At 36.4% G+C, this 27,900-nt stretch overlaps 1 long non-coding RNA gene across 2 annotated transcripts; it reads left to right on the top strand.

Annotated features, from left to right (window-relative positions):
• On the top strand, positions 1-27,743 carry LOC149919175 (uncharacterized). Of its 2 annotated transcripts, XR_016464488.1 has the most exons (5): positions 1-271; positions 9,577-9,671; positions 15,476-15,571; positions 18,551-18,704; positions 27,602-27,743. It is a non-coding gene; the product is annotated as an uncharacterized LOC149919175 (long non-coding RNA). The 2 variants fall into 2 exon arrangements; XR_016464487.1 differs by lacking the exon at positions 27,602-27,743 and having other exon boundaries at positions 18,551-18,766.
• Positions 27,744-27,900: the final 157 nt, after the last annotated feature.

Raw genomic sequence — 27,900 nt, forward strand, 5'->3', positions numbered from 1 at the left:
GGCTCAGGCATACCTGTAATGTAGCTCAGGGTAGGACTGAAGGCAACCACTGTAGCTTAAATACATGAGAAAAGCAGGTGTAGAAGGCCCTGATGTGGCTCTGTTCAGCTATGCCACACATCATTTGTTCCAGTAACCTGAACAAGGCTTATGCAGCTGCCCCATATCAGAGATAGGCTTAAGAAGTGTCAGCCAAAATCTTGGGTAGGGAGCAGACATGGCAGAGCCTGGGGGTGTGCACAGAGCGCAGACATAACCATACTGCAGGATGGTAAGGTCACATTTTCTGTAGGATCTGCTGAGTGGGAAACACACAGCCTTCTTCAAGAGGATCAGTACATACCCGGGGTTCAGTGTCAATCAGGATTTCAGCAATTGTATGCCACTACTTTGTTATTAAGTGTTTTCAGGATAAAGTAGAGATGGTAACAAGATTATCATCCTTATTTTAAAAATGATTTTAAAATCTACACAATCTCTAACTCAAAAATAGATAGTCTGCATGAAAATAATGCTTTGCAGAAAGACACAGTATATTTCTATCTCCCTCTGGGGAGGTTTCTGAGCATTATTATCATATTGTGATTCTATGCTACAATTAATCACTCCTTTTAGTGATGCTGCAATAAGCTTACAGGTTTAGATTTTCATCTTGTGTAAATCAATATGGGTTTATTGACTTCAGTGGAACTCTGCCAGGTGAATATCTGGCCCCAGACATCAAACTGAGCTTGTACAGAGATGTTTAATAAAGCAAGAGATCTGTGTTTTCACAGTAGATAAATGACTTTACAGGTGATGCTGAAGTCTCTAGTGGCACCTCTCTTCCAAGAAGTTTTATTTTAATCACTCTCATAAACTCTCTTAGTGCAACAACAATGCTAAGTGCCTGACACAAAGCAAAGGAAATCTGCTTTCCAGATAACTACTAGAATGAAATTTCATTCTTTAGTCGTTGTTTTAATTTACTCATTCCCCTAGGATTTTTATTTTGTTATTTCCTTCCTTTTACTAGCACTAGGGCTAGTGCTCAAAACCAGTTTGTTAGTCCTTATCCAGATAGGCTTCTAGGTGCTTACAGTCAATAAGGTCAATAATATAAAGTGTTGATTATTTATTTTTATCTAGAACTGTGTTATAAAACAGGCATTTTAAGCACAACCATTCAGTTTGTCATGTCAGTTTGTCATGTCAGTAATCCTACTCCATGTTCATCAAGTAAGAACAGATGCAGTCCTACATTAAATATGAAGGAGCTGAGGAAGTATTCAAATACAAAGTTGTTTAAACAGTGATTTTTGGATAATGCAGCACACTAGTGCTTATGGGACTGTGTGTGAGGAAATCTCATTTAAGCCACTTGTGATGGTAATAAAATCACAAATTTAGCAGCACAAAGATAGCATTACTCAAATGCCTATGCATCTGAATAAAAATGCCTTCTCATCTCTTTGAAATATCAAATATGTTTAGCTCTCAGAAGAGTCAATAGCAACTGCACATGCTCAACAGTTCTGAAAATCAGATAAGCATCTGTTTATTTGCCCAGATATGTATACCCATGCCAAATCTGAGTCACTAAAATTTGACAAATTTGATCTCTGTCTTCAGTCAAAACTGCTTCTTGCTTGCACATTTCTGTATAAGTCTGTGATCAAACAGCTCTGATTCCTTTTCGCTTTGTTTCATTTAACATTTATACTAACTCCTTTCCATTTGATTGTCCATATCAATTCTAATTATATTAATTTTAGCTGAGTTGGTAAATAATAAAGTGGAGGCAACTTTATTGACTTTCTAAGGATTTTTGTCTTAAGTTATGTGTAGTCTGAAGACAACTGTGGTGGTAAGCACCATAGACAGCATTAATGTATCTCAGAGCAGTTCCATTACTTGATATAATACCCTTAATGTGAGTACTAGTCTCTTGAGAAACTCCAGAATGTTGAGGTCCATGCAGAAACAAGAAGATCTGACTTTGATGCTTCAAGAAGGAATCTGATTGGCAATACCAGAATTAGTTACATTTTTTTTTAGATAAGAAAAAATTCTAGTTAAATGTTTGACAATATATTCTTCCTTGTTTTTATCAACTGTAAACACTTTGTAGGATTTGGCTTGATTCAGAAAGCAAAGGTCTGTCGAGGGTTCACATGATTGCTAGGTTTTGAACACATTGCCATCCTCTCCCTCATCCTGATCTGTTCCTTAGCCTCAAGGTCTCCATCTGGGTGGACTAGCATTAGCAGTCAGAGACTGGTGGACGATCTCGTTATAACTGAACACATTATACTCAACTGAAGATAGAAATATCCTGGCTGGTTACCAGCAAAGTTAGCAAAATGCTAGAATAGACTCCCTACAGATGCTAGCGTTTCTTTTTCACTGGAAGTTTTAAAAAGAACTTGTGTAAGTATAGCAGACCCTTATGTAAGAAAGACAAATGATTAGGATGAAAACTGTGTGTTTTCTGACTTTAACCTTGCTCCTGTGTAAGCTATACTGACAAACAGTGCTGTGATTTTTGTGTCTGCACATATCATCTGCAGCTATTGAACGGGACAGATGGCTCCGAGCTTCTCCTGAACACAGGCTGACCATGACAGCAACAGGCCTTTTAGCTCATTAACTCAACAGCAGTAAAACTTTTCTGAGAGAGATAGCTGACAACTTCTCTTCTCTGTGGTGTCATTACCTACCCACCTATTGTTGATAACTGAAGCACTAGCAATTAATGTCACCAGGAATTAAGCTGTATGCATCCTGACCCTCAAAGAATCAATGATTTTCAAATACTTGCCATGGGGGCAAAGAGGTAGTGTGTATGGCTTTAGATTGCTGTAAGTTAGGAGCACTGATAGTTTATCACAATCTTGGGATATGTTGTTTCATTCACTTCATAAACTGTGCTGGTGAAATGGTAATATGAATTGGTTTCTGTTGATGTATCTCTTATAATTCTGGATGTAGTACCTACATTCCTATAAACGTACTCATCAAAATCTGATTGAGTTTGTCTTGGATGCCCTCTGATTAGAAGATCATTACTGCCTTCTTGCTTTTCTTATTTGCTATCACTGATCTTCAGAACAAGAAATCCTCTCCTCTCACTTAGTAAACGGCTTGAAAATGTAGGGTCATTTCTCAGTGACTTATTTAAATGATGTAACACTTGTGCATTCCCTAAAGAGGATAGCAGCATCACACCTTTCTGAATGACTCCATAACATTCTTTAGCAAGTTCAAACCTATTGCAAATCCTGAATTTACCACTTCAATCCAAAAAAACCTATTATGTTCCATATAATAATTCCAGAAATTTACAAGAATGCATTTTCAGTCTATTCTTTGTAATATTGTATATTCACAATATATCTAGCAATTAAGCCCAACTGCTGTGTCTTCTGTATTATTATGTAATGACAAATTCCCAACCTTATATGATACAATTGGCTTTATAGTTGCCTGCTGTTAAACATTTGGCATGCTAGACTATGCTTGAGAATGATTTAGGAGTTTGCCTGGGCCATACAGACACATCTTATATTGTGCCACTTTGTTTCAGTCCGAGTGAGCAGGCTATGTCCGAAAGTAACATAACCACAGTCTCCCAGTGAATATTTTGGAGGTAAACTGAGTTGACTGCAGCTGTGTTCATGACAGAAGAGCTCTCTGTTCCATCTCTTCCTGCTTTATAATATCACCATCCAGTGTCTTTCATTTTCATAGAATGATTTGGGTTGGAAGGGACCTTAAAGATCATTTAGCTCCACACCATCACTTCCAGAATTCTGCTTCTGGACTGTTCTCAGCTCCTGTGAGCAGTAGAAACATGTATCTCCAGGCTGTATCATCTTTCTTAAACTTGTTAACTGATGCCACTTGCTGGGGCTTCACCCTTAAATTCCTTACCAATCCAGCATTGCACTGACTCAGCTGTTGACATGAAGGTTGCAGGAGTTAGGTGGGTAAAAAAAGCAGAGAGTTTCTGAAATTGTGATGAAACTATTGAAGAGTAGCACAGAAACAGCTCCCTACCTGTGGTTGGTACTCCTAGGTCCACATTCACTTTTGCTTTTCCATGGCCAAAATAAGACTTTCTTAATGTAACTCTTACTTTAAGCTTGCTTCTGTCATCACCCTTCTCTTTTGGATGATGCCACAGTAGGTTGTCAGTGTGACACAGCTCCTGGAAAGTGAACAAGGTGCCATGTTTCAGCAGCAATACTGAGACCAGTTTCCTTTCTTAGGTACATGCACCTGTAAATGTATAAGGGCTGCTCTGAAAGCAGTGCCTCCTGTTTTACTATGTTGGCCCATGACATTAAAGGAGGAAGATGGTGGTATGTTAATAAAGGCTGAACCTTCCCACCAATATTCCATTACATTTTGTTGCTGTGCAACAGATGGTAGCAGAGGGGCAGTCTGATAAAATGGCGTCTAACATGGAAGTGCATGTGAAGAAAAGGTGTGAAAAAAATGGCACTCATTGACATGCACTGTTGCTTGCTGAATGTTGATGGAGATCAGCATTCAGGATGTGAGTGCAGTGAGACAGTAGATGATGTGTTTCAGCAGTGGTGACAGCAACAGTGGTTAACCTCCACAGGTGCAGATTTTTATGAATGCAGCATGCAGGCTTTTGTTCATTGCTAGCTAAAATGCACAGCTAATGGCAGTGACTATATTGAAACACAGTGTTTTGTAGCTGAGAATTTGCTCTATCAAATAGTGTTCTTATGCTCTTTGTATCTGTTGTACTTTCCCTGGAAATAAACAGGAGGCATTACATTCAAAGATCTATGTACATATTCCAAGGAGCTTTTTGATGGATATGTCAGAAGTTCCGAACTAGCCTGTAAATATAGCTTAATAGCTATAGGCAGAGTACCACTGGGGTCAGTACTGCATCCAGTCATTAATGAGCTAGACAGTGTGTTAGAGTGCATCCTTGGGAAATTCACAGGCACAAAACTGGGTGGAGCGGTTGATTCACCAGAGGGCTGTGCTGTCATCCAGAAGGACTTGCATAGGCTGGAAAAAATGGGCTGTCAAGAACCTCATGTATTTCAACAAGAAGTGCAAAGTACTGCACCTTGGGAGGAATAACCCCAGGCACCAGGACATGCTTAGGGGCCACACTGCTGGAAAGCAGTTCTGAAAGAAAGGACCTCAGCGTCGTAGGAGAGATCAAGCTGAACAGAATCAGCAACGTGATGTTGCCACTAGGAAGGCTAATAGTATTCTTGAGTGCATTTGACAAGGTATTGCCAAAGCAGGTGAAGAGGTGATCCTTCCCTTCTATTCAGTCTTGGTGAGGCATCACTTAGAGTGCTGTGTCAGGTTCTGGATCCCTCAGTACAAGGTAAACATGAAAAATTGGGAAGGGGTCAAAGTAGTGTCACTAAGATGATTTAGGGACTGGAGCATCACTCTTATGAGGAAAGGCTGCCAGAGCTTGGACAGCCTGGAGAAGGCTCGAAGGACCTCAGCAATAAAGAGTAGATACAATGAAGATAGAGAGATCTTATTTTCAGTAATATTCTAGACAAGAGGCAATGGGCACAAGCTGAAACACTTCTGTGCTGTGTGGATGATGGAGCACTGGAACAGATTGCCCAGAGGTTGTGGAATCACCTCCTTGGACATCTTTAAAACCCACCTATGTGTGGTCCTGGGTAACCTGGACCAGAGTGTCTCTGCTCAAGCAGGACCAGGGCCAGAAGGACACAGAAGTGCCTGCCAACTTCAAGTAGTCTGGGATTCTTTCATTCTGTGTAGAAGGCTACTAAAGGTACTACATGAAATATTCTGAAGCTGTAGCACCTTTATGGGTGCTAGTGCTTGCTCTAATCTATTATATTACTTTATCTCTCATTTCTAAATGTTACCTAGCACAAGAAGAAACTTCCATGTTTTCCCAGTGAGAGATTCCATGTGGGAATTCAAGATTTTTCCCCTACATTGTGATACAGACTTGGCTCATTTGTTGCACTTCAGTTTAATTAGATGAAAGTTTGGTCTGCTCTGTAGGTTGACAGCATGCTACAGTTTCATGAAGTCAGAATGGCACAAAGTGACTCAGATCCCTTTTTAGTTATAGCTAAAAGAATCCAGACTGCTGTAGTCTCCAACTCTCTCTTTTATCACATATATTGAAAATCCAGAAGGCAGCTTTTATTTCTCCTTCAGAACCCAAAACAACTCTGGAACGATCCCTGGACTTTCAAATGTGTGGTTTTTTTTCATACATTGTTATGGACTGGTTGTTTTTAAAGCTAGAATAACCACTAGAGAGTGAAAACTACAGGTTATGGTCATTTAACAATTGATTCAGCTGAAAGCTCTCACCATTTGACTGAATATGTCTCCCTTTTTTTAGTAACAGAATAGTTCTCTGCAGTGGAGAGAGAATGCTCACTAACTTCAGAAAATATTAATAGTGGTATACTGCACTAAATATCTGAGTGAAGCCTACATGCACTGGGAGTGGGATCTGTTTTGTTATTTGACATGAGTCAAACAGATACAGTGATTTGTGTTAACCTCAAATAAATTATTTAGAAATGTGAAACAATGTTATTATTTATCAGCCTTGCTATTACTTTTTAAAGGAAAGCTTTTGTTGTTAGTAATTTTAACAGTCTTTGTGGAGGCTGTGGATTGAACTACTGGCTGTTGCTTTCAACTGAAATACATAATTATGCTCCTCTTATGTAATTAGGTTACAAACTTGGTTACAAACTTAGTAAAACCAAGTCCAAGTGAAAATGTGCTTGTTCAGGAAAACTGTATATTGCCAAAACAGAGCCCTCTGTTTTCATTTAAAATTTCTCTTGTTGGGCAAAAATAAACTGTGTCTTTAGAAGCTATAATTAGCATGGAAAATCTTCTCTATTAGCTTTAAACTAGAGACCAGATTGATGGTAAACCTAATGGGATAGTTGTGAACAGTTATATCCATAGGAGCTTATTGATGTGAGTGTATGATTACAAATCAAACCACCAGAACTTACAAGTTTCTTCATCCAATTGTGCTCCTTGCTTTGCTACGTAGATCAACAGAAAAAAAGGTACCTTACGCTTCTTGAATTTCTGATATTCAGAACATATTTTTAGTGAAGACAGCTTACTTTGTGCAGTGATAATCTGCTGAGGTGTCATCTTTCACATTATTAGTGAACCAGCATTAGATTCACTGGTCTCACAAAGAATATAAAATTTTTGAGGCAGCTAAAAGCTTCAAATCTTGCTCTATTCCTGGCTTCAATGACTTGCTGGCTGCCCTTTGCAAATTTTGTATTGATATAAATTGCCTCTTCCCTGTCAGCTATTTATGAGATCACCTTATCAGAGACTGACTCCAGCAAACTGGATAGCAGTGAATTTAAGAGAACAAAGATCTCATTACAAACTCTCCCTCTACTTTCCCTCTGCTAGGAATAATTTTCAGTCATAAATAAGGAACTTAAACATTTTATGTGGAGCTAAGTAGCTGGGTCTACTTATCTGCTGATAGTGGCTTTACTTTCATACAGTAAGATATACAAGAATTTATGAACTGTACGTAGCTCAGCCAGCTGAATTCAAAGACCAAGGGATTGCAGAAAAATTTGAAGTCTCTGTTGGTGATGTGTTTCCCCTTTATACATATTCCTTTGGAGAGGAACAGATGACAGCCTGGTAACTATAGCTAAGATGCTAGAAGAACAGGTTGGTAACTACTGTAAGAGTACTGTAAGAGTCAAGTCAAACCATCCTTAAAAGAAGTTCTCAGGGACTCAAAACTTTACTGAGATGGCTGCAACATTGGTTATGTTTTAAAGGTAGAGGTAAATGGATGACAATCTGCAGATACCTGCAAAATTGAGTAGATCACTAACTCCCATAGAGTATGAGCGCATATCCTGTGGTATATTAGAAGCTTTCTGTGGTGCAATAGCTCTAGCTGAGTCTTTGTAAGTTGGTTTAACAAGAACTAGCAACTAGAAGATACATCAAAGAAAAGATATCTGAAAGTTCTGCCCAGTGGGACTTCGTATCTCTTTTCCGTAGAACATGGCATTCTTCTAAGCAGAAGAGTTGAACTCTCTGAGATGTAACAACAAGACTAAACCATGGGTGTGAGTGAAGAAGCACTGATAGAAGGGCTGTAGATCCACTGTAGAGCTATGCCAAATGAGATAGATAGGAACGTATATACCTCTATAGAGAAATATGAATAATACAAGCTAAATACATATTTTGTAATTTTCAAGAAAAGCAAGCAAACAAACAGTAGGAAATCTCTCAGATGGAAAAGCAATTAAAAATATGTTACTTTTTAATTTTATTCAGTTTTTGAAAAAAACTGGAATCTCTTAGGTAAAGGCTACCTAGTGTTCATATCAACCAGCCCATCAAAACTGAGCAGATTTTATAGTTCAGCTGACTCCATTCTTCTTCTGAGTAAAGATGAAGTCTTTGAAGACTGAGAAAACATATTCAGCAGGAAAAATACTTTGATACTGTAGCTATGTCTACTTCAAAATGACAGGTTTTGTTGGGATGAAATTATTTAGGACAGTACCCTAAATAGTAGACGAGGTTTTTCATTCTCCTGAAATATAATTGGAAGGAAAATTATGTTTCAGAAATGCATTAAAAAAAAAACACCAAAAAAACAAAACACCTGTTACTCTTTGTGAATAGGGCTGGAAAATACACAGTTATAACAAAACAAGTAGCATTTCTGGGCTCACAGGGGGACAAATGAAAAAGCAGAAAATTTGTGACAATAAGCAGCATTACCATGAGTTTTTCTGATGCTGTAAATGTAATATGTAATTTCAAAATACTACGCAATTTTTCACGTACTAGAAGAATGAAAATACAAATACAGTCTTAAACTGAATGTCTTCATTGGCTTCCCACCTTTCTCAAATTTCCTTCTGGAAGAATGACACATCTTGATAAAATGCTGTCATACATCCACATGTTTAATGGCAAAAAATGTTAGGAATTACTTCTTTGCCTATTGGTTGTACTCATTTACATCAATACAAAATCCAAATCAACATAAGGTGATTCAAAATTCTGGTGAAATAAGATGGTGGAAGGCCCATGTGGTATGTAAATGAACTCAGAGTTACAGACACACAAATAGCTGTGGATCTCCTGGGAGATCTGGTGCCTGTTGCCTCTGAGCACTAATTTGAGTTATTCTCTGGCACTACTTGTTCTACTGGAATGACAGTTGATCCCATTAAATACCCCAAAGCTGAAAGGCTTCTCAAATCATTTACAGCCATGAAAACTTCCACTTCTTCTGAGTTCTGTGTTCCGGGCTAAAATCAATACTAGATCTTCTGCTAAAACCTCATCTTAATCATTTGAACAACTAAATTCTGAAGTTCCTGTGCTAGTAATTTCTTAGTGTCTACAGAACTTCCCAGGATGCTACTCTTTTTAAGATCTTGAAGATTCTTCTTTCTGTGGTACTAGGTTTATATTTCCTGGTGGGTTATTGATTATTTTTTCCTTGTTGTGCAAGAATTAGAACAAGAGAGTCCTAACGCTACTTTTTCAAAACTCAAGGTAAAGAGAAGTTGTTCAATGCATTGAAGAAAGTCTTTTCCGAAGGCAGAACCAGTGATAAGAACTTAAATGAAAAGATTTCCATTATTTTGCAAGTAAGTGGATATTAAGCATGATTAGATGCTAGCAAAGGCTTCCTCTTGTAATCCAAGATGGCTATACAATTATTGACTTCTAACTAGTAATTTAGCTAAATATAGTTCAAAAACATGTGACTGCCCTGCCACCTGGTATGAACTGAGCTTTGATTACTTTATCAAAATGTTACCAATATGATGTTTTCTCAACTCCATATTCTGAGACAAAATAACGTGGGAATTTTGAACTTAAAAATATGTAAATCCTAAAGATTTTGTCCTTAAGAGCAGCATATCTTATATGATTATTTGTATATGAATCACTCTCTTTTGGTACATTTTTGAGTCAGGCACCATTTTCAGATAATTTAACCTAAATCAAAAACTCCAAATGTATAAATTTCTTAAGCATACAATGAGCTGGGAGCAGCCAGTAGTTACAAAAACTTGCGCACAGAACAATTGAGTGAAGATTTATATAACCTCACAGTAAAGCTTGTAAATTTAGAAAGCAACAAATGGCCTTTGAACATTGCTAAGACCAAAAAATAATTAACAAAGGAATTTCCTCATAAACTGTGATATACCCTAGTTTGCAGCTCTCAGCCATTTTCTTTTTTAATGTTAGCAGTTTGAGTGTATCTACTTTGTCTTCTATGTATGTCAGAATAAAATCAATAAGACTCACAAATAGCAATTAAAATGCAATAACAATCCCACTCAAGCTTTTTAAGCAATACCAACAACTAAGATGATCATTATCACCTCTATTAACTTTTCCTCATAGTAGGGTAGCTCTGCTTATTTACACCACAAATATTTCAGTGACTAACATAAGCCTCCCTCTTTGCCATATCAGTAACCATGGGGCTCTTTCCTGGTCCGAAGTGATTTGGTTATTCAGCTCAGTGAAGAAGTTTTAAGGTAGTACATTTTGCTTTGCTCATAGGATGAGTGAGGAATAAATTCCCAGTCAGGCATGAGGTTCCAGAGGCAAACTTTGCCACTGTGGCTTAGGACATGAGTAAGGTGACTCTTACATTGGAGTCCAGATATAAATATGTGCCCGTTCTAGAATTATTATGCTGTGATAAGCATCCCACCAGTGATATGCAAACTCCTCCAAAGAGGCATTAATCCTGTTTAAGCAGCCAAATGTCTCCTTCTGTGCGTGTACCCAACTAAGTACGCTGCCAGGAGTTTTTGCTGCTGATACTGTCATTAATGCTCTTACCTAAGCAAACTGCATTTAGAAAGTACTATGTAGGATGTTCTTCTCTGTACTAATTATAGTTTTATCAGCATCACACTGAAATCCAGTGTTTCAGAAAGATTATTTTAAAAAAATGACTTCTGACCCCACACAAATTGTAATGTGAGCTTACAGCTTCTAGAAGGGAAGAATCAAGTAGTTGCAGTGGAATAAATGAGATCAAATACACCAAATATGAAACTACTGATGAAAAAAAAGAAGGATTCATATTCTATAATTGAAATTATTTGTAAATATCTAGCTGAATTTTCACGTAATGCCATTTTCTGGACTTTCTAGCCCTAAAGCAAACAAATGAAATCTTATTCAGCAAATGAAACACAGAAGTCTTGCTATGACATCCAGTAAGGTTAAAGAACTCTTTGGTTGATAATACAGTACCCTATGATAGTTAAAGGCAGGATGTGAATTAATAGTTTGTTGTGAATAATATATTTGTCAAAACTGGATTTACCTTGTTCACAAATCGTTGGACTATGATTTTTATGCTTTATTACTCAGACTATTGGAAAGAAGTCTTATACTAAAAATTTGGAATGAAGAATTTTGGGGTATCTAGGAATGTACCATTCAGTTGGCATAGATATTTGAAATTCTGTTTCATTGGTGTTTGAATAGCCAAAAAATTTATGAAATCCTTTCTGTTCCTTAAGTCAAAATTCTGAAAGACTTTTAAAAAACAGATTTTTTTTAATTTTTTTTTTTCCATTTATCCAGCATATGAGAAAATAGCAAGTTAGAAAAATATTTTAGGAAGAGGGAATTACAGCTTAAAAGAATATAACAGCATTTAAAATTTATTGTATTCTTTCCATTTTGCTTTTCATTTTTAATTGCTTCCTGACTAAGGAAACAAAAAGGTTATAAGTCAGATTTATTAGCTATCCTGAGTACTTTACATTCAATTTTCTCTTGACCCAAGGAAGTTAAGCAATTAAACATTTTTGCACATATATGGCTTCAGCCTTTTCAGTTTAAGTGTCTCAGCTGCAAGGCTTGGCTCAGAGTTGATTTTTTGGAGTCATGTTAAATGTTTAGATTATCTTATAACCTTCTATTTCAGCAGCCCCAAAACTTGGTGATAATGGAGGGAGTAGGCAGCACAGGGATTTCTGTGTAGGACAATATTAGTTTTCTGAAAAACACTTGGAAAACTAGTACCTGTCGTCTTACTCGGTGGTCTCTCTTGGTAATACTGTATTTCTGTTGCTTATTATGGAAAATCACATTTTTTTGAAGAAACACGTGCATCAAGTTTAATGGTCTTTGGTTTGCATCATGATGTACGTTTTCCACATATTTTATCCTAAATGAAAGACATAGTTTTGTATAACATGGTCTATCAGACCACAGCTATCTCTGATGTTAAATACAAGCACTGTAAAGGACTTGATCTGTCATTGAGGCAAATACAATTTATTAGTAGGAGTTTTATATTGATGTCTGGTAGGCTTATATGAACAGCTCATCTATTATGTCAGTGGCTGGATTTAATGATCACTAAAATACCTTCAAGGTCTACGATTTTTCCTGTCTGATCATGTCTCATACTTCATTTCTTCTAAGTGGTCATTTGAAGGTTTGCTTGTGAGTTGTCTTATTCTCCAGTTTTCTCCCTTTGTTGTGATTAAGTTAATGTGGAGAAAGCACTATTTACTGCTTTAAATGGTTAGAAACCACCACAGAAATGCTTGGTATTAGGTGCAACACTGCTTTTTTTTTCCCCCCAATGCTAAGCACAATGCTCAGTAAAATAAGCCTGAATGCTTGTTACACTGTGGCTAAAATTATTCTCCTGCATATCAGAGAGTAACACCTTCTGAGAAACGATTCCTAAAGTAACACATTCTGAAATATGCAAGACCAGCCTTATTATATTATATTATAAGGGCCATGTGGAAATAATTGAATAAGCAAGAAATCTAGGCTTAAGATTTGTTAATAACTTATAGGATGTCCCACTTTCTGAGCAGTTCTACTCTAATGCTCTAGAAAGAAAGAAATCCAGGAAGCCAGAAATACACAGGGATATAGATGAGCTTGTAATAATGGTGGACATGTGTGACAGGCAGAGCCCATGATTTGACGACTATCATGTCCAGTTTCAATTTTAAAATTTTAAAATAAAATGAGATATTCACTGCCATTTATGGTGTATTTTAATATTCCTATTCTATTTTTAGTGTGGGTTTCCCATTCCTAATATTTGTGTCTGCCATTTCTATTCCACGTTTAGTTGGCAGATGACCAGATCTGAAAGTACTTGAGCCCCTAGTGTGCAACTTTGATGGAATTTATGGATGTGAGTTCAAAAGTGATACTCAAATACCCTTCATCTACCCAGATAAGTGCCTGTTCATATATGAGCCAAGTCTAATTTTATCAGTTACTCCAGAGCTTTGAGTTCTGCAGTACCAGAGCCACCTTGGCTCAACAATATTTTGCCATGTATTTAACTTTTAGGTTTGTTCAGGATTCACAATAGTAAGAATTTCAGTGCCCAAACCCCCCAGGTATTACTCTGTTAAGAATGCTGAGGAAAAGCCTTACAAACACTCACCATATTGAGTTCAGCACAAAAACACATAAAGTGTGCCTAGGGAAGAAATATTAAAGTGCTGTTATTGGTGCGACTCCTGCTGATATGGATATTGAGAAAGGAAACTATCATTATCTGAACTGCGATGGGAACATTATTGAAGTTCTGTTCAAAAGAGTGCCTTAGAATATATCCAAAATGTCTACAAAAATAGTTTCATAAATTATTCTCCAATGAAGAACAGGAAATATTTCCCTCTTCAGAAGGTATACATGAAAATCAGTCCTGCAAATGAAAAGTAGAACGTCACTTTTCTCTTCATGCTAGCCATTCAGGATTATACCTGATGTTTTGATTCATATTTTAGTGATCTGAATGTGAGTTATGTCCCTCTGCCTCATACTGTAGAGTCATAAATGCTAGAGTAAGTGATGTCCAGTGCTTTTCTTGTCCATTAACCTGTCCCTCTTTCCTGAAATGGAATGCTAAAGAAAGGTTTGTCTAATCTATTCTTAAATATCTTGATGATGGAGATTCCACAGCCTCCTTGTTCAGTACGTCCAAAATCCTACAGCAAGTACCCAAGAGCACTGAAATTCTATGTTTGTTATTGTGCTGAGAATAAACTCAAATTTCAGCTTTCAAGCTGACTCCAGCGGATCCTCACCAGAATGTAGATGTGCAGATGAAGGAAGGGCAAGAACTTGATCGGGGCTTTATGGAAAGTGAGTTTTGAATTGCATCACTAGCAATAGCCTTTTAAACTCCAAGAGATTTTCCTGATATCAGTGTGGTTATCTGTGAAACATGACATTATCCAATGTGAAAAAGGGGATCAGCATCTGAGACTTTACTAAAAATGTTAGGGCAAGAAAACTTTTGGACTTATGTTTAGATATGACTTAGAATATCTAATTTTGTGTGACATCGCTACCTACCAGTGAAGTACTGGCCAAAATAATAAAAATATTTTTAAACGTTATGGTAATTATGCTATGATACAGACACAAGGGGCTAATTTCCCATAGTACCAGAAATGTAGTACCTCTACAACAAAATGAACTTATATTCTGTTTTGACATCTCTTGTAGAAGTGGATGAAAAATTTTAATTCAGTTTTTGATGTAGTTTCATAGTCAGTCTCTTGCTTTGCATAATCAGGGTGACAGTTGAACTTCATTTTAGCAGCAAAACCACGTTATAGAACACTTTGTAAAATTGCATAGTGGGCCTGGATCTTGGTCAACATCAACAAAGGAATAACAAACTAATAAAATTCCAGGGAGCTGCAGGTGTATTTTTAATGGAAACAAACAAACAAACAAACAAACAAACAAAAAAAAACAACAAAACAAAACATACCTGTTCTGCAGTTCTGTTCAGAAATTGATAGCAAAGAGAGGATTTTTCTAAAAGATTCTCAAACATTTTTGTTTGATACTGGTAAGAAGAGACACAGGAAAACAAGTTTCCGATGTGGTCCCTCAGTACAAAACTCACCACATCGTGCACTATGTCATAGGAAGCACTGGCATCTTTTTGAGACACGACTCATTGGAGCACATCTTTTTGTACAGCCCAGTACCATGTAAACTAAGCAACCACGTTGAAAATAATTCTCTCACCCAAACAGAAGTCAGACTGGAAATCACAGCCTTTTCTATGCTGTAGGGATTTCCCGCACTAATGCTTTTCTCATCCACATTGCTCACTCACCTGATCAGCAGAGATTTATCTGCATGGATTTCTTGTTTCATTGTTGCTAGCCTGAATAGGACAAAGAAAGGAAAAAAAACAGCATTCCTCACTGAAGTTCTTTAAAAAATATCAGTGCATACCATGCTATTAATGAGGGTTTGTATTGAAGTGATTTCTCTTTCTGACAGTTGATCAAATGCTCATCTAACAAAAATCACTGCCTCTCATATCTGCTCCTTTGATATAATGCTCTTGGAAAGTGATTTTACTTGAGATGCATTCATATTTTTGGCTTTGTTTTTTCTTGATAAGTAGACAAAAGGCACTTGTTGAAAACGAAATAGAGAGATGAATGCAATCCAGACAAGATAATTAAAATGATCACTGCAAACAGAGGGAATGTCCAAGGTAAGATCTTACTTCCTGAGAAAACTCGAATGCACAAGAGAGGAGACCAGTGTTGTTTTAACACAAGTTGCTTGTCTTCCTACTTCTTTAACAACTTGATACACTGCACAGTATCATTTCTTAGATATAAACATGGACAGGAAGATACTGATGAGAGAATGCAAGCCTACTAAACACATTTCTTATCATTAACAACAACTCTGCCATTTATTTCTTAGATCAGACTGTGTAATTTTTCTAAGAAACTCCTATCTGATCACTGCTGAGGGAGAATAACTCATTATTATGCTCATGTTATATACTGAAGCATTCCTAGTGATCGGAAAGTCCACTCTGCCTCTCATTTCAGTGACTGTAAGCAATGAACAAAAATACCGAAATCTGAAATTTAAAAGGTATAAAGCTTTTCTGATAAGAGAATAGGAATTTGTCTTCAAGAAGTAACAGAGTACCAATTGCAGTGAGAATCAACTTTCTTTGGATTAGATCATTTCCACATAAAAGCTTGAGACACTGATCAGATTCAAAAGTGCAAACTGAAAGTGAGTATGAAGAAATATATTAGTTTCACATTTGTAAATCAGACTGAAAAGGAAGATGTTCTGTATAAGAAATAACAAAGGAATAACGAAATTTATAAAAGAATCCTTACCAATGACCTTGTTATTTGCAATTTCTACATAAATACGTATATATACAAATGTCACAATTTGATCTTTTTTTCCTCTAAAATCTTTCTCTGAAATCTCCCATTCTCAAACAGGCCTCCTCCAAATAAACCAACAGAGTTAATATAATTTAAAGTTAAATAGTAAACTTTGAAAATATAAGCATACTTAGTTTGATGACCCTGTTTATTTAGAAATTCCACAATCAGAAAGAATTGCATCCTTCACAAGAAAAGAGGACAAAAAGGGTGTGATTGGGCTGCAGTCATATAGAAAAACATATATATGTCTCCTGTTCTTACATCAGCTTTGGTGCTTAATAGATCTGTTCCTTCTGTATTAACCAGAGGCAATCATACAACCTCTCCCTCCAAGAATATTCTTCTGGATTTTTCCCTTTCACTTATCATATTCTTATTCCATGCTTGTTTCCATGTGATTTCTTTCATCTTGAATGTGAGTGGCCAGAAACTTAGATAATCTTGCAAATATGATTTTTCTTGTACTCAGTATATGAATATCCAATGCATCCTACAGCTACATTTTCCTTTTAACATTCCTGTCATGCTGGTAACTCATAATCAACCTGACTTAATAGTATGTTCAGGTCTTTTTTACTCTTCAGTTATTTCCAGTGGATGAATGCACAATTTAGAAGATGAATTAGTGTTAGTGTTATCTGACATATCATTATTTAACCTTGACATTGTTACCTTCTCACTGTTGGCTGCTTTAGCAAAAAATCCTAACAAATGTAACTGTTATAAAACTCTAAACTTCCTGATGTAATATCTCTATTATACCTTGTGAGTTTTCAAGCAGTCAGTCTTCAGATATGTATTTATATAACATTAGTAAATAATTTACAAAATGTAATCTCCTCTGAAGTTTGCTGAATATAACAGACATGCAGAAAGCTACGGTTCAGAGTAGATCCAAATGGCATCAAAACAATATCATTCAGAATACTTTTTCATGTTACAATTAATACAGTGCCTCTGATTTTATTTTCGTTATACAGTCAGCAGAAGACTTTATTGTCATTTTTGGTGAGCAGAGAAATGTAATGAAAAACTACTTCATTGAGAGGACTTCTTACTCAGCTGTACTTACACGGAGAATAGTCATCTCAAAATAATTCACGAGCTTGTTTTTCAAGTCTGCAAAGTTCAATTGCTTTTATTTTCATGGTATTCACATCTTCATTTTTTATAGAAGTCCACAATAAGATGGAGAGGTTATGTCACTTGTTTTGTTCTTTCGGTCCTCTCAGAGGCTCAATTTCCCCAAATGTAGATAACTTGTCATTTCAGAAAGTTTGAGTCTCATCTTTTCAGAGACAAATTGAGCATATTTAACTTATCAAAGCTATCACCCACGTTTGTCTGAATACACAGATATTGAATACACAGACTATAGTCCCTGCACTGTGCTGTCTTCCAGAAATAAAAAAAGATATAATTTCTGAATTTTGGTATTCAGCTCAAAACATTTCTGTGTTACAAACATCCTGCCTCAGTAAGGAGGAGCAGTGCTTGTGCTCAGAGCAATTTCACACAGTCTTGTGCCTTTGGCTTGATAAATTCATCTGTTTTAACCTATTAAGGATGATAACTTGCATTTAAAACAGAGGATTATTTTCATACATAGAATCATAGAATCATTAAGGTAGAAAAAGACCACTAAGATTATCTAGCCCAACAGTCAACCTATATCTCCTCCGTGCCCACTCACCATGTTCCACAGTGCAACATCTACACTTTTCTTGAACACCTCCAGGGACTGTGAAACATCTCTTATGGATAGGATAGAGTTCATTTCATAGGAGTGTTGGAAGCTCCCACTGCAAGGCCATTCTTTTTGCTCAACACAGCTCCACCATCACCAAAACTTTTGAGTAATTATTCTCATGAGCAAGTTTTTTTCTTTAAATAATTCTCAAGGAAGTTAAAAAAATATTACTTGTCATTTGCTATTTGTTATTTTCTGCTTATCACTTAGACATTCGTATTTATTAGTATTTGCAGGGATGGGTTAGTGCAACACAAAAATCTAGAAAAACCACTAGCTTTTAAATAAATAAAACACACACAGTTGCTTCTGCCTTTCCAGCAACACTGGAACCAAGGTTTTGACTTCTAAAATATTTTTATATTGGTTTCTAAAACAATTTCAGCTGGAAGATATAATATGTTTGAAGATGCTCTGTCATAATTTCTGAGTGTTTTGGTCTGGCTATTAGAAGGTTGTGAGTTTTCGCACTGAAGCACAAAGCTGGAAGGTTTTCTGATTAGCTTTCTTTATTTTCCAGCCTCAAGAGGGCTCCCAGCTCCCTTCCAATGTCCTTGGATGAGACAGAGACAGCAACCTGGCAGAGAGAGAGAATGATCACAGCTGTATGGCTGCTCAAGAAGCATTGCTTTCCAATGTGAAAGGTCTAGTACTGAAATGCTAAACTCTTCTCTGTGAGTATGACATTGTGGAAATTCACACAGAAGAAAATGCTGATACTTAGTGCTGTTTTACTACCCAGAAAGAGATTTGAGAAATTTCTTAAAGTGTTTGTTTTATTCTTGTGCAATACATCACTCAAGTGGTATATTGAAAATGCTACTCTAATAACTGAGTCATTTAAAACATGGACATGATTATTGACACACATATTTCTTTAGTAAATCAGCAGATTCTTTTATTTTTCAGAGGCACAAAAAGAGTGGTTCAAGATAAGTCAGAGCATGGGAGACAATAAAGATGTAGTTACCATTACCTCTGAAAATGCTGAGCTGAAAAACTGCTCTGAACCAGGACAGAAAATGTTCCTGGTACACAGGAGATCAAAAGAACTCTCCTGCAGGTCTAAAAATGAACAGTTGCTCCATGGAGAGTAATTATCTTGGAGCAACCAGCTGAGACACAGGACCTTGTGGGACCAGAATAAGTTACAACTAGCTTCATTACCATCAGGAGATCAAAAGATTTTAAGATAGATGAGTATGCCAGCTGCTGTTTTAGGAAACGCTGTCTCTTGTCACAATAGGCTAATACTTTCATTTTAAGAAGGCTGTTATGTATCTATACATGATCTGTACATGAACTGTAAGAGGAAGAACTGCGGGTACCCAAACACAACCAGAATTGCTGAGAAAGTGCAGTCATACCCAGTATTGTGACCCAGTTCTTAGTTGAGACAGCAGTAAACTGAAGCAAGTTTGGTCAGGGGCTGGAACAATTGTCCTGTGAGAATCTGGGCTGGTTCAGCCTGGAACCATGCATGTAGTCAAACCACTGGCTTACAGAGAAACTGGGGGATCTCTATACTTTGAGGCATATGGAACACATCTGGAAAAGTCTATAGTAATGGAACGCACTTTGAGGAAGGGGGTTAGACCAGCTGAAGGTCCTTACAACTCACATGACTCACATGACTGTGGGTTATTCTAAAACAGGGTGTCTCATCTGTGAGCCCTGGTTGTCTGTTGGACCCCTACATAGCTGTCCTCTAGCTCCCCCTCCTCAGCAGGACTGATGAGAGCAGTTGGAGAAGTGACCTGACCAAAATGAGAAAACACTAACCTAAAATGACTGTTAAAACACTGACAAGGGAAAAAAATCTGTCACCCTGGGAACTTAGCCTGGCCACTCAGCCAGTGAACCAGAGGCATCCTTGAGGGGTGCAGCTAGTGTAATTGTAGTGCAGCTGCGCATGAGAGAACCAGAAACATTCTAAAGTCACCATCTGTAAGGGCAAGGTGAGAAACTGAGGAATTATTTGTCATCTGAGAAGGTCAAAAATACTCTGAGAAAGTGGGAATTATTGGCTGCCAATAGTGGTAGCAGAAAGAATAGAAAATGGCCTGGGGAATTATTTTTATGTTGGGGAAAGTAAGAAACTGTCATCCATTGATTGTCTTTGGAGAAAAACAGAAATTAAAAACATCTGTTGGGAATTTGAAATGGTGTCGTCCTGCATCCTGTTATGTTTCTATGATATAAAGTTGCCCTGTTTTCTTACCCACATGGAACTTCTCTTCCTGATAAACTCTGCACATACCCATTTCTCTCTAGTTTTTTAAACAGGTTAAGTCATTGCTGGAATGCTGAGTTGACTCTTTACTCTGGACTGAGTTCAGGACTGACTTTTAAACTCTACAACACTCCAAATCTTGTAACATGGATCAACTTTGAAATGAAAATCTGTCTGTTATTTTGTTGGTCCCTCCTCTAGGCCCATGTCAGTATCTTCAGAGGTCATTTTTTTTAATTTCACTTTTTGCATATTGGTTTGTCCACCACTTATGGGACTGTTTTGATGTACTTAGCAGTGGTTAATTTATGAGATACATAAGTACACAGATTTGTTATAAGCAAAGTCTTGATAAGTATAACATATTATATTTGTCATAGTATTGGTAAGTTTGGAATTCATAGTGTCTCTTTGGGTTATAACAATGTAATGGGGACAAAATAAGAAGGAAAAGGTTGTGGATTGAAATTGGTTTAGAGCAGACAAAACACTGGTGTGTTACCAACATCATTTTAGTCACAAATGCAAAGCACAGCACCATAACTTCATCGCAGCCAGAGACGGTAAATTGTGGATTGTAATTTTGCATGGTAAGGGGTAGTTGCTGAAATGCAACATCCACAGGGACACGATCAAAAGATGCATCTTACCCTGACCTTTGACAATAGTGTTATTCAGATAGTTCTACTTATTTACCTTTCAGTACAACTGATCTGCCAGTAATGCAGCGGTAAGCTGACCTTAGAATTGACATACATAACAGTACTAATACTGTGCTTCTTGTGTGCTAAGCAACAACTAAAATTAAATGAAAAGAGCCTGGGTATGATAAGGATAAATTACCTGGGAAAAGAAACCTTAGAATTAAACTGATTTTCTCCACATCTTAGTATTGATTGGACTGCTGGAAGTGTTGGAAAGGTTAAAATTGCAGGACAGCAAATCCAATTAGTGAAATATGATACTTCTTTAAGCAAGCAAACATGATTTGGCAGCTAACAGATTCCACTGGGCTTTATTTTCCTGCTTCCCGGCCTCTTTCCCAGCTTTAATGCCTAATCCTAAAATGTGCAGCTGAGTGCATTTTGTGATAATTCAGAAGACCTGCCTACCTGCAACTTTTGAATTCTTTATAAAATGATGTGTGTTGTTTATCAAACTCAGTTTTCTCGGCTTTAAGGTACACTTCCCTAAACCCTCTCTGTTGTTCTGCATCCCTGGCAGTTTAGTATTCACAGAGGTGTGCCTATGCAGCTGGTAGCAGAGGACTTGTTCAAATGGAAAAAAAATAATAGTAAAAAAATAATTAAAAAACCGACCTGGCACTTGATCAAGAAAACAGGTTTAAATTGTTTATCTGGCAAGCAGATCACAAAATATGTGCCTCTGATAATATGCAAGACCTCTACAAGATGTCTACACAGAAAATAGCTGAATAGTAATTAAAAAAAAAAAAAGGTATATTTTTCAGGGGCATTTTTACTAGCTTGCCTTAGGAGAGTTGAGACAATATCTGAGGAAGAGGGAACCATACCTTCCTGAACAGAGTTAGATTCTTAATGAATGGAAGATGAGGGATGCTATCTTTAAGGAATCGGTTGTTTTGATCAGTTTGTTTGCTAAACACCATTACTAGGACAAGAACAATAACAGACATTATGAGGTAGAGAACTGAATTATCTACATTAAAGGTAGCTGAGCTCAGCTATGGTTCGTATTCTACAGTCTAGGTGGAAGACAATTTCTAGGTTTCACTCTTCAGATGAGTAAAATCTAGCTGAAGTTTATTCAGGACTTATTTATACTAATTTGTTCCCTTGATGGTGTTATTTTTTAGCTTAAACTAGCTCTTCACTCTCTCTGACATTTATCACCCTGATGGTTTTATAAAGTGCAGTTTTTTCTTCCCTTAAGCTCTCAATTCAGACCATTTCTAATAGTACTTCTTTGCTATCATACCAGTTTGAATTCATTTCTCTTTAAGTGGATGAATGAAATTCAGTACAGTTTATATGAGGGCTCAGTAATTCCTTGAACAATGGTAATGATTGCAAGATCAAAGCATACTAATACTTAGAGACATTTCAAGGTGCTTAATTTTAGGGTTAAGTAGAAAAATTACTATCTAATCATGGTAGGATAATTTCTTGGACAGTGAAATGCCTTGGATGAAATTCTACACGAAATTAAAAAAAAAAAAAAAGAAGCCATTTTGACTCCAGCACTTTCTATATCAAAATATTTCAGTTGATGGTATTGACACCATCTTCAAAACCAATGTTCAGAGTTTCTGCTGGAGCACTGTTTTGATTAAGGAAGAGGAAATTGAGAATTGGTAGATGAACATTTTTTATTGTGTCAGAAGATGTTTCTGTATGAAAGAATGTTTTGTCATATGTAATGTGAACTAAAGAGAATCCCCACAGAACATTGGTGTCAGTCCAAAAGCTTAAGTAATAAGTAAATGCAACACATCAAATCATTCTCTCCAGAAAAATCTAGTTATGGATCTTAAAGATTTGGCAATTTATTCCAGGATTCTTTTCAGAATCACACAGAATCACACAGAAACACACCATAAGATAAAAGAAACTAGTACTTCTCTGCTCCTATTTTGGAGTTTTATGGAAAGCAACTGAAAAAAAAGAGAAGTTGCATAATCTTAAAAAATATTAGGCTGCAGATAATTTAATATGTTGGAATTAAAGCCTGGGAACATGCAAAAAATGCAAAATAAAATGAACAAAAAAAATTTACCATGCCAAGAAAATAGCAGTATCTCTGCTAAAAAAAATCTCTGAGAAATTCTCCAAAAGCAGAAACCAATGATGCATTCATTGTTTTCCATATGAAGTAGTTGCAATTACCTGTATCTACGTGCAAATAATAAAAAGACAATGGTGTTAAAATGAGATAGTCACAAAAATACTAAAAGAAGCTCAAATAAGAAATTATTACAATTATTAAAAAGTTGTTGCCATCTCATTTACTATACTGTTGCACAGTTTATGGGCCCAGAAGGTGATTTCAGTATTTCAGTTCTGGTCAGGAACTATGTTATTAGGAGCAGCTGTTTGTCTACATATATTCTGTCTAGTCAAATATGATCAACATGTGTGAAATTTTGTTTACTTTTAACTTGACTTTTCCTCTAGTATTCCTTTTGGTATTGATGGAAACTTGGGTCAAAGCTCTAAAAGTAGAATAAGCCTAATTGCATGCAATTCTCATAATTTCTTATGCCTATTCTTGCACCACTACAAAATGCCATTATCTCAAATATCTTCCAGCAATTTTCCCTGTGCTCTTTCAGCGTTACTAATTCATGATTTTCGGTATGGCTTGTTACAGTAATATTGACAAGTGGCATATAACCACTCAATCAAGCATATCAAGTCCTTTAATTTGGTCTAATTCAGGCATCAATGAAAGGTGTGAAGCATTTACATTTGCTCTACTGAAACTAATGCCCATCACAAAGTAAATTGATTTTCACTTTTAATACAAATAAAAATTTGATCACAGGAAAAAGTGTTCTCAAGCTTGCTAAACTGATAATGAATGAACAAGTAAAGCGATTGTTGAAAATCTAGGTCTCATATTTGTTTTCTCTAGTGTATAACTTCTTGCCTTTCAAAGTAATTTGCTAGAAGATGGAATACTTTGGTCACTTTTTGCATGTCTACTTTGTTTAATTTACCAGAAGTACTTTTTTTTTCTATGTTATTTCACATGGGCAAAGTAAAGTAGTTCTTTTTTTTTTTTTTTTTTTTTTTTTTTTTTTTTTTTTGGTGGCTTTTGTTTTGGCAAATAGTCAAATAAAATAAAAAATAAACTAAGTGGAAATAATATGGGGAAGAGAGAATCTTACTCTACCAAACTCTGTCCAAAACATCCAATTTCCATTTCCTCACTGATACATAGGTGGGTTGCACAGAAATGCAGAATGCATAAGACAAATATGACAGCATGATGATTATGTCTATCTCTATAATTCTATAATTGCTTTCTTTGAGGAAGCTGTGTTTCTCTAAATAATTCTGATTGCTTTTTCTTGACTCCATACTGTAAGTGAAATAAGTTCAATGTTAATTATACAGGAGAAAGAAAATTGTATAGTCTTGCTTTTTGTTAATGTTTTTCTTATCTGAAATTCTAGAAGTAATACAAATAGAGAAAAGTTTATCAGTTAATCCTAAATATCTACTTTTAACATCATCAAATTCATCTTTTGGACATATCCTCTATGACTTGATGTATGCGTGAATATCTGCATTTCTTCTAACAAGCTAAAGTGTAAGCTGCTAATGCTATATAACAAATAATTGCAACAAAGAATGTTCAGTGTGTCCCTCCCCAGAGTACTGCCCACTTCCGTAGAAACAAAATTATTAAGCTAATTTTATTTAATTAAAGTTTCTCTTTCTATGATTTTCTCAGAAAATCTCTACAAACAAATCAAAATCTTGGCCTTCATGGTTATTGACCATACTGTGCTATCCATTTGTAAGTGCAACTTCCTATTGATTTCTAGAAAAGTCATCTTATGAACAGTGTGTGTTGCTTAACAAGAGGTAGGATCCGTAACAGATTCATCAGTCACTGAAAGTATCCGTCTTACTCTATGTGTCATGTATAAGATATCAAAATCTAGTAGAGCTGCATCAAGATAAAGTTTCTGTGAATTACATCTGATCCTCGTACCTGTAAAAATTGGATTTCAACTGTTCAACTCCTTGACATCTGCAAATCTAGCTGATTTCAGATGACAATGTTTCCAACCAATTAATAGAAGGCACATGATTAAACTGCATTTGAATGTGGACCTAGTTCACAGATTGATTAAATTACATCTTCAGCTCAGCTAGTTTTTTCTCTGTGAGTAGGCTTTTCAGTTTTGGTCTTTCACAAGATGACTTTATCTTTGACTAAATCACACCAAAGGAAAGTCAGGAAAACAAAAAGAATAAAAAAAACATTGCAGTTTTGTTGTTTGTTTTTGTAACTGAGTAGTAGATAGCAATATTATAATTACTGGAATGTTGGAAGAGGAAAAATGAAAATGCTGGACATAAGTCTCTTGAAGTTTGACAGACAGGATGATCATATTTTACAAGGAAGGATTCTTTTGGGACTTTAAATACAAATATCAGTCTACATAAGCTGAAAAACAAATCCAGTAATAAAAAGAACACAGTTAGTGGTGCTTGGGAATTCTGGAGTGAATGCTGTTCAAAACATTCCTACAACATATACTGGAGAGTGATGTGGAAGGAAAGAAATACAAAATGCCTATGGTGTAATCTCTTGGGCAAAGGGCTGGCAAGAAACTTCATATATTTTAGGCAAAACATAGACTCCTGAAAGCAAAATCCTCTCATCAGTCCAGAAATGGTAGTGTAAATTTACCACATCTACAGCAGTAATGGCTAGAGTAACGTTATTCACAGAACGTGAAGCATTTCTATCAATGAGAAATACTTGCCAGCAACAATGAACATTTCCTTGCTTCACTGCTTTTTAATTAACATGCCTTGAGCCATTTCCCTAGTTCTCATTCTATTCTCTGATACTTTTTGCACCACTCTCTATGCTTAAAATAAACATACAAACAAATAAGCAAAAGACTAATAATTTTGCCCCACTTCTGTTTAAAGCTATTTTGGTGACATCTTTCAGAGCTTTAGGTCTCCAAAATCAGTCTCATCTAGAATGGTCACTCTGAGGTTGCAAGTATACCAAATAAAGTAGATCGAAATGTGCTTCCAATTTTTGTACTGATTAGTCACTATATGATAGTGGAGATAGATAATTTAAATACTGGTTTAAATACTGGTGATGTAATAGGGAAGAGACAATCTACTATGAACAGATGCCAATATTTAATCCTGAAAAGGCAATAAGCTTTCCCATGCCATCTGCTGACATAGTATTTGTTTGCATTCCGTGATAGAGATCACCACTGAAGGAGGCACTGATGACATGAAGGATAGATGGGGCTGAGAATTCTGAAGTAGTTTACAAACTCTTTCATGGAGGTTTGGTGACTGAAGTAATATCAAGATGAAGTAGTGGATGTGCATGCTTACTGTCTCAGTACTTTGGGTTCCCTGGGCCTGTGACTAACGTGACGTGGGCTATAGTGCCAAAACTTTGACTAATGTACATGAATTTCTTCCTAAGATAAGTCCCTTGGGAGATGGACAAAGAGGAAGTTAGTGCTTCTTTTGAACTGGTTCATGAAGCCAGAGAAGGACTAGAGTTGTTTTTTGGTCCGTCAATTTAGATGAGCCTGGTCTACATGCCAGGTGTTACAAAAGAGGGTGAAGGAGATACTGAGTAGTTGGCTAACAATGGAAAGATGATGCATTCCTACAACTGAAAGATCATCCCAATGACAGGTGCTAAAGACCTTTGCATTTCTAACCAAATTCAACTGTCTTATTTTTGGACTTAAAGTAGAATATCATAGAATCATTAAGGTTGGAAAAACCAGTAAGATCATCTCGTCCCATCATCAAATGAGAGCCTAGCAGAGGATGGTTTTAATCCATCTGGGTTATGAACCTAACATGCTTCCACACTGTTACAAGATACGATCTTTAGCTGCATGGCAAATCTCCTTTTTATTTGAATAGATAGATTGAAAAGCACTGAAGGCACACTTAATGTGAGAAATCTGTGGCGTTTGGCATGATCAGCACAGGATAGGTGGCATGGGATAAGATGAGAACCATAGTTCCAAGTAATGATGATTGCTCAGTCACACCCACTGCAATTGACCTTTCAGAACATCAACTAATTTGGGACCAAAAAGCAATATGTTTCCTTTAAAATTCTCTATACTTAATTATTATTATTACTCCAGATCGAACATTTCTCTCCCTCTGCAGCTGGAATTTTAATTGGCTGTTCTGTCCCTATAATAGCTGCTAAGAAGCTTTGCTCTTCCCCTAACTGCTCCCTTACTTAATCATAGAACCAAATGCAGTTACATTTTTATTATCCATGAATAATTTTTTTTTTTAATCTCATTTCATTCAGCTTCTTAAGAAATCGATGGAGCCTTAATGTGTCTTAAAAGTATTGCTGGCTTTCTCAGATTAACAAGCATTGACATATTAACATGCTGAAGATTTGTTTGTAGATGACATCTAAATACTGTGAAGACATTCATATCAGTATTAATTCCTTGGCATGCTGCAATTTGTACAAAAAGAAAAAAAAAAATGTTGCCCTGTATGTGCATGTTGTGATAGTGCAAGGAAAGTTGAACCTAAAATATGAGGAAGGTGACCTATTGATCTTTCACCATTAAAAACTGTAAATGTCTTTCAGAAAAACCACCAGCACATTTCCTCTTGGATGCAACATCATCCCCCTTGCTCAGAACCAAGTGGATTCTCCTCTTGGAAAGCCAGCAACATGCCCTTTCTAGGCATCTTTTGCTCAGATTCAAATTCTGGGACCTGCGCCAGGGATTCATGGTGCCATTTGGAGGCTGGCCAGCACACGCATTGTGCTGCACATTTCCTTATCTGAAGAGGCAGCTAGCAAATGTTGTTCTAAGAAGAACTCCCCTTTTTCCTCTGTTCATTTGATTTTTTAAGTTGCAGTGTTCCTGGGCCTCTACAACT

Source organism: Phasianus colchicus, chromosome 2 (assembly GCF_987193195.1).
Source record: "Phasianus colchicus chromosome 2, bPhaCol1.hap1.1, whole genome shotgun sequence".
NCBI classification, from domain to species: domain Eukaryota; kingdom Metazoa; phylum Chordata; class Aves; order Galliformes; family Phasianidae; genus Phasianus; species Phasianus colchicus.